This window comes from Panthera uncia, chromosome F2 (assembly GCF_023721935.1).
Source record: "Panthera uncia isolate 11264 chromosome F2, Puncia_PCG_1.0, whole genome shotgun sequence".
In the NCBI taxonomy this organism is placed as follows: domain Eukaryota; kingdom Metazoa; phylum Chordata; class Mammalia; order Carnivora; family Felidae; genus Panthera; species Panthera uncia.
Window position 1 is genome coordinate 36,429,849 of NC_064812.1, and position 11,802 is coordinate 36,441,650.

An 11,802-nucleotide genomic window follows, 5' to 3' on the forward strand; every position below is an offset into this window, starting at 1 on the left:
AAGCCAGCACTCAAGAAATATTAAGTTCTTGAGCCAAAACCCAGACATAACCCAAGTACCCATCAACAAGCAAACAGATAAATTATGGTATATATACACAATGGAATACTACTCAGCAATAAAAAGTGTAAAAAAAAAAAAAAACAAAACTATTAACATGCACAACAACCTGGTTGGATCTCAAAATAATTATGCTGAGCAAAAGTAGACCAAAAATGTATATAGTATGATTCCATTTACACACAACTCTTGAAAATGCAAACCAACCTATAGCGACAGAAAGCGCATCAGTGGTTACTTAGGAACGGCAAGGCAGGGAAAGGTGGGTGGGACGGACCACAAAGGGTCAGGGGCAAACTGTTGTGGGTTTATGGATACATTCACTGTGTTGTGATGATGGTTTCATAAATGTGCACATAGGTCAAAAGTCAAATTGTACAATTTTTTTTTTTAATTTCAAAGAGAGAATATGAGCAGGGGAGGGGCAGAGGGAGAGAGAGAGAATCTCAAGGAGGCTCCACTCTCAGCACAGAGCCCAATCCCACGACCCTGGGATAACGACCCGAGCAGAAATCACAAGTTGGATACTCAACCGACTGAGCCACCCGGGTGCCCCAAAATTGCACGCTTTAAATGTATGTAATTTGTCGTAGGTCAATTCTGCCTCAATGAAGCTGTTTAAGGAAAAATACTTGCCGTTACTATTTCCCACTTACCCCATCCCTGTTAACACCTTGCCCCGTGTGGTCACTGCTGGATCAGTCAACACTCCGTTCCAGTCTTATTGGCCATCCCTGGTTTAGATGAACTTTTTTATTCTTTCCCATTTATGAGAGCATCATAGAAGTTATAGAATCAGGACTTACTAATCTTTTGACCTAAGTCACTGAACCTCAGTGTTTTCATCAGTGATACGGAAATTATAGTAACTACCTGCCTTGCTGGATGTCGCGAAGGCTGAATGTAGAAATGTTCATCAGACTACTCCAAAACACTGCACGGGGTTGGGCAAACGTAAGAGGTGGATACATGCTGTATTCGTTTGAATATTTCATGTGTTTGCCAGGACTTAGTCTGCCAGTAGAACTTGATGTATCTTTCAAAGCAGCCCTTTAGCAAATATTATTTGGATTTATGAACAGCATGTTTTTATGGTTAATCATCAGGATCTGTGGAGAAGAGGGATTCAGAGATGTCACGGTCTGAGGGACTCTGGCCAGGCCTCTTGGAGAGGCTTGGCCAGCGTCAGCAGGAATTGTTGTGTATAGAATGCCCCAGGCTGACAGTCTGCCACCTAAAGAAAATTCTAGAGTCTGCCACCTAAAGAAAACCCAGAGTAAAAAAGACAGGAGGGGCGCGTGGGTGGCTTGGTTGGTTGGGCGTCCGACTTCGGCTCAGGTCATGATCTCACGGTCCGTGAGTTCGAGCCCCGCGCCGGGCTCTGTGCTGACAGCTCGGAGCCTGGAGCCTGTTTCGGATTCTGTGTCTCCCTCTCTCTCTGCCCCTCCCCTGTTCATGCTCTGTCTCTCTCTGTCTCAAAAATAAAAAAAAAATAATAAAATAAAATAAAAAAATAAATTAAAAAAAAAAAAGACAGGAAACAGCAAATGTTAAAAGACCTCATTTGGGGGGATGGGAAGGAATTATAAACCCAGAGTAAAAAAAGACTGGAACGATACAAACTAAAATAGTACCAAATGCGTGCCAAAAGGTACAAACCAAAACATTAACAGTAGTTACTTTTTAGTCTTGGGGTCAGGGAAGTTTTTACTTTCTTATCTGTGTTTTGGGTGGCGATCACTTTTGCAAGAAGAAAACCAAATGAAAGAAAAAAAGCCACAAAGTATTTCTGGAATTGCTACCTTTGTTCAGAAAAGCAAGAAACATTCTGGCTACCTCGAATCAATAAAGATAGCCATCAGCCATAAACAAACAAAAATAATTTTTAAAAGCCTCAAGCCTATGCATGTTCTGGCCAGCTCGGGCACCTGACCCTGAGAACTGGACCACATGGTACTTTTTTTTCGGGAAAGTTCTGCTGTGTCCCTTGATAACACCCAAATGAAAAGGACGGTGAGGTTCCCCCCAGCCTCCTTATGTCCTTTATCGTTAGATCTTACTCTGTAATCTATACAGAAATCTACGTTCTTGAGTCAAACATGTTTTCTGCCTGTAGAACTCAGCTTGAAGTTAATTGTATTGTATCCTAAATTCCCCCAGACCTACCAGCCAGTGGGGTTAGAGCAGGTCCCACCAAGAGTGATGGAACAGTGCTCACCGGTCCACGGCCTTCACGGTCAACCAAGACCTAGACCCATGACAAAGAACCTTTTCAGGAGTATAGGCTCTCACAGGCACCTCACGTGTGCTCACGCAAAGTTCACTCCGGCCACCCTTGTCCCGCTGTCTCCCTCGTGGAGTCGGTGGTGTCCTTCTGTCCTACATTTCCCTGTAGAGCCCAAACAATTGGATTGCAAATCCCACTGTTGAGGACCATCAGCTATGAAACCTTGGGTGAGAGACTTCTCTGCATCTCAGTTTCTTTTTCAGTCAAATGGGCACAGAAGTTATCTATTTCATAGGGTTTTTGTGAGGCTGAACTGAGTACTGCGGAGTGCCCTGAGTTGTGCCTGGCACACACTAAGTACTCACTACGTGTTAACTAGTATTGCTATATTGGCCAACGCCTCTAGAGCTTTCTGGCACCCACTCGCTCTTTCTGTAGGTTCCTGGCAGCACGTGAAAGAATCTTCATTCTACAAATGGTTACCATTTGAAAAAGACTTTGTATAAAACCCCAGGCTTCAGTTTGGTCCCCGGCGAGCTGCTTGGATGAAGTTCTTAACGCGGCTTCCCAGGGAGGCATTTTTCCGGGGCTCCATCTCCTCTCAGAGCGAGCTGGAGCCAAGGTCAACCTTCAGAATCCTAAGAGCTGGGAGGGGCTCTGACCAGGTTATGCACTCTCCAGTAGCTTTCACACCTGGGGAGCTGTCAAAGCCTCATGCCCCAGCTCAACCCTAAACCAACTAAATCGGGATCTCTGGAGAGGAGGACCCAGGAATTAGTAGTGCTTATTTAAAAGCTCCCCAGGTGATACCAACAGGCAGTCAAGGCTGAGATGTGCTGCCACAGGAGTAACGGATCACAGGTGGCAGCATACGGCCACATCTAAAGATACAAGCAGATGGGGACCCTGGGGTGGCACAGTCGGGTAAGCGTCCAGCTCTTAATCTTGGCTCAGGCCGTGATCTCAGTTTGTGAGTTCAAGCCCTGCATGGGGCTCGGTGTTGACATCAGCATGGATTGGGCTTGGGATTCTGGCTCTCCTCTCTGCCCCTCCCCAGCTTGTGCTCTTTCTCTCTCTCTCCCCTCTCCAAGAAGAAAAACTTTAAAAAAGATTTTGAAAATAAAGACACAAGCAGATGTTCACGAACCGACAAGACTGGGAGCCCACGAATGGGGTCGTTATGATGTCAAACCCCGTGGTATTTTCTCACCTTTTTGAAAGGCTTAGTTTGAGGGACTTTCACGTTAAGTACTGCTTATGTCTTAGGTGGATATAGAGGAGGAGTTCCTTTTGTGAGCACCCCCCACCCTCAGTTAGAACTCCCTGTAGGGGTCCAGAGGTAGGGCTGGGCAAAGGGAAACCTGAGCCCACAGCTTGAGAGTAGCCCTGCCCTGGAGGCCTGCGGTCTCTCCTTGGAGCCCATGTGGAGTGTGGGGCGAGAAGCTGTACCTTGAAGCAGCGGGAAGGGGACTCTGGAGAGTTTCTGAAGAGGCTGGGGGCAGCCCAGCGAGGCCACTAGGGAGAGACCACAGGTATATCCTTGGGGAGGATCCTCAACTGCATTGTGCTTCTGATTCTTAAATGTCAAAAGGACAGTAGTACCTACGTCAGAGTCACTGCGAAGACAGAGCTAGCACAGAAGTAGGTAATGCCTGGCATGGAGAAAACCCTTAGCTGTGCTCGTCAGTAGCATTGCTCCCCACGTCATTGGGCAGCAATGGTTATTCGACTCTTCTCTAACCTGGGGGGAATCTGCCTTGATAACATTCCCATCACCTTTGAGAGGCAGCAAACCCCTTCCCGTCATCGCTTTTGGGTAATGCTTTGGGTGGACCTTCGAGCTCCGCTGTTCAAGGTCTGTGTGTTATAACAGCGTGTTTCCACTTTATACTGCATTTCTCTAAGAAAGGCGTTTGTCCTTCTCGTTAAAACCAACTAGCTTCCCCCCCCCACCCAAAAAAAAAAAAAAGTTGGGCCACCCTTAGAGATAGTTGCCCAAGTAGGACTTGTGACCTGCCCACTCTACACATCATGGCAAGTGGCTCCTGGGGCCACCACGGGCCTGCCAGGGTACCCAGAAGTGGTCAGGCTCAGCAAGGACAGAAGAACCAGGCTCACAGGACATCACTATCCTGGCCAGGCTCCGATTTATTGAAATACCAGGGGGAGGGTACTTCTTGGTGACAGGATACTGCCGTCTGGGCTCTCCAGAGCACCATCCCCATACTGGCATCCCCCCTGCCCCCCACAAACCCAAATTACTAATCGGAGGGCTGTTGATGGATGAGCCTCAAGTCAACGCAGAGGAAATTAGATGGTCATGAGTGGGACCTCGTTCCAGCCGCATGAAAGCCCAGTGGACATTCCCTACCCTACAACTCCAGTGATTAGTATCTCCAAAGCGAGGAGGTGTAGACTTCACTTCCTCCTCTGGACACAGCTTGGAGGAAGGGCAGGAGGAGAAGCCCCGGCCTCTTGGCAGTACTTTCCCAGGTATTCTACCAATAGGTGGCTGTGACGGGTCCACATCCTTTTTCAGACCGTCAGTGGATGGTAAAATTGGCTAGGTTACAGCTCTGATTTCATTCATTCCAGAGAAAGTCTTCTAAGTCACCTTGACCACACCAGACAGGTTTTTTACTCAAGTTCCAAAGTATGAGCCCACTTCTCTCCTCACCTTCCCGTGCCTTTGTCAGGGGACTACATCCACTCCTATGACAGTGACCCCCACCTGTATCCCTGTGATTCCCAGTCACGGTTTCATCCTCCACCCCGGCCTGGATATCTGAACCCTCCCACTGGCTCTCCATCTACCACATCCAGCTTGTGACATCCCAACTCCACTTGGGCTCCCCCATCCCCTACTTGCTACTTCCCCGCATGGTGGCCCGATTGCCCATCAAGACTTTCCAACCCAAGCCCCGAGGCAGCCTTGGGTCTCTCTTACCTTCTTTTCTTCATCCCCAGGCCAGTCAGTCTGAGTCCTGCATAACTTTGCCTCCTAGAACTTTTGTGAACACTTTAACAGAATATTTGTCGCAAGGGAGGACCTACAGGGACATGCCATCCTGCTGTCTGCACGAGCTTTGTTAGGGAGAAAAGCAACTGTTGATATGTTTGCCCTTGCTCCTTTATTTCTTCAAAATTTAATCCCTAGTTCATGTTTTCCATACAACCTAGCTGCCAGCCCAGGACAGAGCAGGGTCAGTCACATCAGTGAACCCCAACCTCCTTGGCCCCGTGACGGCGGCCTTCCGAATCTCGGCTGCCTCCCGCTGCAGCCCCCTCATGTAGTTCTTCAGGCCTCGATTTTCCTTTAACAAACTCATTTTGGTTTTGTCTGAGTTGTTTTTTTAAGTCATCGTAGGCTTTCACCGGCCTAGCTTCCCGGAAGGCTCTTCCCAGTTTACCTCTACTCATCTAGAAAGATCCCTGTCGCAGCCCATCTTCCGCAGAAAGCTTCTCTGCCTTCCCCCACTTTCCACGCTGGCTGGCTAACTCCCTCCTCTGTGCTAATTCCCTGCACGCCGTGGTTGCAATCCTGGCTGGCCCAGTGTCTAGCCATTTTTGTGTCTGCCTGGCCCCAGCAGGCAGGAAGTCCAGCCATCTTTCAATTCCCACCCCTGATGTGGTGCCTGCACAGAAGGGAGCCTCCCAGCAGCATAGTGAACCCCCCTCTGAAGGGGTCGCTTCTGTAACACCCGGTTGCCAGCCGTATCACTTCCCTAGTGTCATTTCCTCCAGACATCAGTGCCCAGCTCTGGGGCCCTTGATTTTTGAGAGTTCCTCCCATCAACAGTTATGAACCGAAACGTTATTTTTATTTGAAGAAACGAGTAGGAGTCCGGAGTCAAAGTTTGAATGCTGACTCCCAGCATACAAGCTGTGTGACTCTGGACCAGTGTTAAGCTCTGTCTACCTCAGTTTGGTCTCCCGTCAACGGGGATGACATTGCTTTGAGCTCCTACAGTTGTTACAAGGGCTCAAGGAGTTTGTGTATGTGAGCACACACAGTGGGGCCTGTGGTGAGCACAGTGGGGCCTGTGGTGAGCACTGGGTCAGCCAGTCTTGTGACCATCTTCAGGACACTGTCATTCAGATCCCAGGTCCCCTTTCCTCTTGGCTGCTGTCACCCGGTTTCATCTCCTCGGAGGTACGTGTGTGTGCGGGGACATGCACCCACATGGCCCCGGGGGGGGGGGGGGTGGGGCATAGCCCTTTGTGCTCTGGCACAGGGCTGATTGTGGCCACAGGGCCAGTGTAGGAGTTTCCTGGGGCCTCTGCCACAAAGTACCACAAACTTGGTCGCTTACAACCTCAGAAATGGCTTCTCAGTTCTGGAGGCCAGAAGTCTGGAAAATCAAGGTATCAGCAGAGCCCTGTTCCCCGTTCCCTCTGAAGGCTCTAGGGGAGAATCCTTCCTTGTCTTTTCCAATTTCTGGTGGCTCCATGTGTCCCTGGGCTTCTGGCCTGCATCACTCCAGTCTCGACCTCCATCTTCACATGGCTTCTCTTCTGCGTCTGTATGTCTTTGCTGTGCCTTGTAAGGTGCTCACTGGATTTAGAGCCATCCCAATCCAGAAGCAGCTCATCTCCATTTTTATCTTAATTGGAAATAGGGCCTTTGCAGATGTAATTAAGGCTATATTCTGAGGTTCCAGGTATACATGAATATCTGGAGGAAACTATCCAACTGACCATAGTCAATCTCGGAGTGTAGATGTTCTAGACTAGAAAATTACCCAGGAGCCCCAGACATTCCAGAACTACCTATGACTAGTATAAGTTATTTTTATTTTTTACATTTTATTTATTTTTGATAGAGAGACAGAGCACAAGTGGGGGAGGGGCAGAGAGAGACGGAGACACAGAATCCAAAGCAGGTTCCAGGCTCCGAGCTGTCAGCACAGAGCCCGACGTGGGGCTCAAACTCACCAACTGCGGGATCCTGACCTGAGCCAAAGTCGGACGCTTAACCAACTGAGCCACCCCGGCGCCTCTGACTAGTGTAAGTTTGCAGCTCTCTCAGGTTTCCTATAATTGATGTTCTCTCCAGTTCCAAAGGGCTCTAAAGCATTCAACATAGCCTAACAGGTAGAATCAAGACCAAGAAAGACATACAGCTCAAGCTCTCTGGTCTTACCTTTCCAACTCAACCATCTGAAACTCAAGAGAATAAAGAGAATGCTGACAAATGAAGCAAGATACATAGGGTGGGAGGACTTAGCTCCCTATCTCTCACCACTCTTAGACGTTCAGTGTTTGCTCGAAAAAGCTGCCCGTGGACAGGAAACTTGCACATGTTTGTTCCAGTCTTTTTGTTCGTATAGTCCATGGCTTTGACTATTGATTCCCAAAGACTGGGCTAGGAGAGGAGCCAAGGGCACCTATGTGCACACCAGATGAACCCCTGTAGTGTATACATAAGGGCGCCAACCATTAGAAACCACCTTGCTGGCTCTCTAGTAGGCCTACTATGCTGCCTGTCCCAGAGGCCCAAGTATATGAAGGACTCTGAAGAAGTGGAAAGCCCCGCAGTCAAGACAGAGCCATACTTCACCATCCGTAGCGCCAAAGACTGTGTGGGTCCCAGATATGAAAAGACCAAAGGTTACACAAAGTAGATGAGAGGCTACGTGCAAATAACATTTAAAAGGCTTAAGCAGTAAATAGTGTTCTCGTTTGGTCATAGCACAGATTCCATTATAGAAACTGCCTCTTATCTGTAATCTAGGCTGTGGATTCTTTGAGGTTAAGAGACTGTATCTGTCCCACTGCAGTGCCCAACCCCTAAGAGGCACTCAATAAATACTCCTTGAATGAGGAAACGTTAAGCTTTTAATGAATGCCCACCATGTGTCAGGCACAGAGTAAATTAAAATAACCCTCGGAAACCATACAGAATTGATTCAGAAATGGAACACCATAAAAATGCAGTTATTTAAAACTGCATTTAGAGTTAGGACTATAAATGGCAGGATTGTAAAGTAATGGTACAAATTTCATAAGCCATCCTTGGAAAGCAACCGAATTGAGCATGGTCCGCAGGTGCAGACCGCCTGCCTGCCTTATACCCCAGCTTCACCACCTATGAATTCCGTCATGTGGAACAAGTTTCTTAACTTCCGTGCCTCCGTTCCCCAACTGTGTATGATCATAACATCAGTACCTACTTCAGGTGGCTGTTAGGAGAATGAGTTTATTCATGTAAAGTGTCCAGACCACCACCTGACAAGAGAAGTTCTCTTGAAGTGTTAGCAATCATTATGATACTCCTCTCTTGGGCATGTGGGAGCACTTCACCTTGCACAGTGCAGAGTACATGGAAGCGGTCAGTAAAATTCACTGATAAATCACAGCATCAGTAAACTGAAATGTGAGGTGGAGGGCCCAAGTGAAAGTGGAACATTTTTATATGCTATCCACCAGCTTAAAAGAGGAGGTTGGGGGGCGCCTGGGTGGCTTGGTCGGTTAAGCGTCCGACTTCAGCCAGGTCACGATCTCGCGGTCCGTGAGTTCGAGCCCCGCATCGGGCTCTGTGCTGACAGCTCAGAGCCTGGAGCCTGTTTCAGATTCTGTGTCTCCCTCTCTCTCTGCTCCTCCCCTGTTCATGCTCTGTCTCTCTCTGTCTCAAAAATGAATAAACGTTAAAAAAAAATAAAATAAAATAAAAAAAGAGGAGGTTGTAACTCTAAGACATTTTAAGCCTCATGGTAACCACAAAGAAAAAACCCATAATAGATACGCACAAGATTATGACACAGGAATCAAAACGTACTACCCCAAGAACTAATCAACTCACAAAGACGACTGCAAGAGAGGAAGAAAAGGGACAAATGCACCATACAACAATACAAAACCCATGAACAAGGGGCACCTGGGCGGCTCAGTCGGTTAAGCATCCGATTTCAGCCAAGGTCATGATCTGACAGTTCATTTGTTTGAGCCCTGCTGTCTTTGTCTCTCTCTGCCCCTCTCCTGCTCATGCTCTGTCTCTCAAAAACTAAATGTTAAAAAAAAATTTAAAAACAAACAAAAACAATGAGGGCACCCGGGTGGCTCAGTTGTTTAAGTGTCTGATTTTAGCTGAGGTCATGATCTCGCAGTTCATGGGTTCAAGCCCCACGTGGGGCTTTGTGCTGATCGCTCAGAACCTGCAGCCTAAGTCAGATGCTGTGTCTCCCTTTCTCTCTGCCCCTCCCCCACTCGTGCAAGGTCTCTCAAAAATGAACATTGAAAAATTTTTTAAAGAAGTAAAAAAAAATAGCAACACTAAGTCCTTACCTATCAATAATTACTATAAATGTGAATTAAATTATCTGATTAAGAGAATGGTTGAATGAAAAAAAAATAAAAATAAGAAGCCCAAACACTAGATCTGATAAGAGACTCATTTTTGCTCGAAGCTCACACAGGCTAAAAGTGAAGGTATGAAAAAAAGATATTCTAGTAACTACTAACCAAAAGAGCAGGGTAGTTTTCCTTTTATCATAAAAAGGTAAAGTTTACGCTAAAAATGTTCACAAGTGGCAAGGAAGGTCATTGTATAATGACAAAGGGATCAATTCATCAGGGAGTTATAATAATTGTAAATTTTACGAATCCAACATTAGAGCACTGAAATATATAAAGCAAATACTGAGAGAACTAAAAAGACAAACAGCAATACAAATGGTAGGCAACTTTAATAACACACTTTCGACTACGATTAGATCACCCAGACAGAATCTAGAAGAACACAGTGGATTTCAACAACACTATAGACTAAATGGACTTATTAGACCTACATAACATTCCATCCAACAACAACAAAATACACATTCTTTTCAAGTGGAGATACAAAAATCTTTAGGAGAGACATGTTAGGCTACAAAGCAAGTCTCAAATTATTTCAAGGATTTTTTCCAACCACAATGGTATGAAACCAGGAATCAATAACAGAAGGAAAATTCACAAACACATGGAAAATCAACAACACAATATTGAATAACCAATGTATCAAAGCAATCAAATGGCATATCAAAAAATATCTTGAGACAAATGCAAACTGAAACACAACATACCAAAACTTAAAGGATGCAGCAAAAGCAGTTCTAGGAGGAAAATTTATAGCTAAAAAGACCTTCTTTAAGGGGGGGGGGGGCGTGAAGAGCCCAAATAAACAACGTAACATTATACATCAAGGAACTAGAAAAAGAACTTAACCCAAAGTTAGCTGAAGTAAATAAGATTAGAGAAGAAATAAATGAAGTAGAGAATAGGAAAAAAATAGGCAAGAGAAACAAAATAAGAACTGGTTCTTTAAGATAAAAAAAAAAAAAACCTGACAAACGTTTAGCTAGACTCACCAAAAAAAAAAAAAAAAAAAAAAAAACGATGACTCAATCAGAAATGAAAAAGGAACTATTTCAACTGATACCACAGAAATAAATACAAAGGATCAGAGACCCCTATGAACAATCATACACCAAAAAACTGGACAACCTAGAAAAAGTGAATAAATTCACAACATACGATCATCTAACAGAATAAAGAATAGAAGACCTAAGCAAACCAATAACGAGTAAGGAGATGAAGCAGTAATAAAAAACCTCCCAACAAACCAAAGTCCAAGACCAGATGGTTTCATTGTTGAATTCTACCAAACATTCAGAGAAAAATTACCAATCCTTCTCAAACTTGCAAAACATTGAAAAGGAACATTCTGAAACTAATTGTAAAGGCCAGTATTACAGTGATAGCAAAGTCAGATAAAAACACAAGAAAAGGAAACTATAAATCAATATCCCTGATGAGTATAGATGTAAAAATTCTCAGCAAAGTATTAGTTGAGTTCAACAATACATTACAATGATCACAATGACTAAGTGAGATACATCACAGAAATGTAAGGATGGTTCAACATACACAAATCAGTAAGTGTGATTATATTAATAGAACAAAAAATAAAATCATCTCAGTGGATGTAGAAAAAGCATTTCATAAAATTCAGTATTTGTGCATGATAAAAAGTCTCAACAAATAGAGAAGGAACTTACCTCACACAAAAAAGGACATATATGATGGGGTGTCTGGGTGGCTCAGTGGGTTAAGCATCCAACTCTTAATTTTGGCTCAGGTTATGATCTCACGGTTGTGGGACTGAGCCCCATGTTGGGCTCTATGCTGAGCACGCAGCTTGCTTAAGATTCTCTAGGGGCGCCTGGGTGGCTCAGTCGGTTAAGTGGCCGACTTCAACTCAGGTCATGATCTCGCGGTCCGTGAGTTCAAGCCCCGTGTCAGGCTCTGTGCTGGCAGCTCGGAGCCTGGAGCCTGCTTCTGTTTCTGTGTCTCGCTCTCTCTCTGCCCCTCCCCCATTCGCGCTCTCTCTCTGCCTTTCAAAAATGAATAAATGTTAAAAAAAAATTAAAAAAGATTCTCCTCATCCCTCCTCCTCTCTCTGCCCTTCCCCTAAGAGAGACACGAGAGAGAGAGAGAGAGACACGAGAGAGAGAGAGACACGAGAGAGAGAGAGA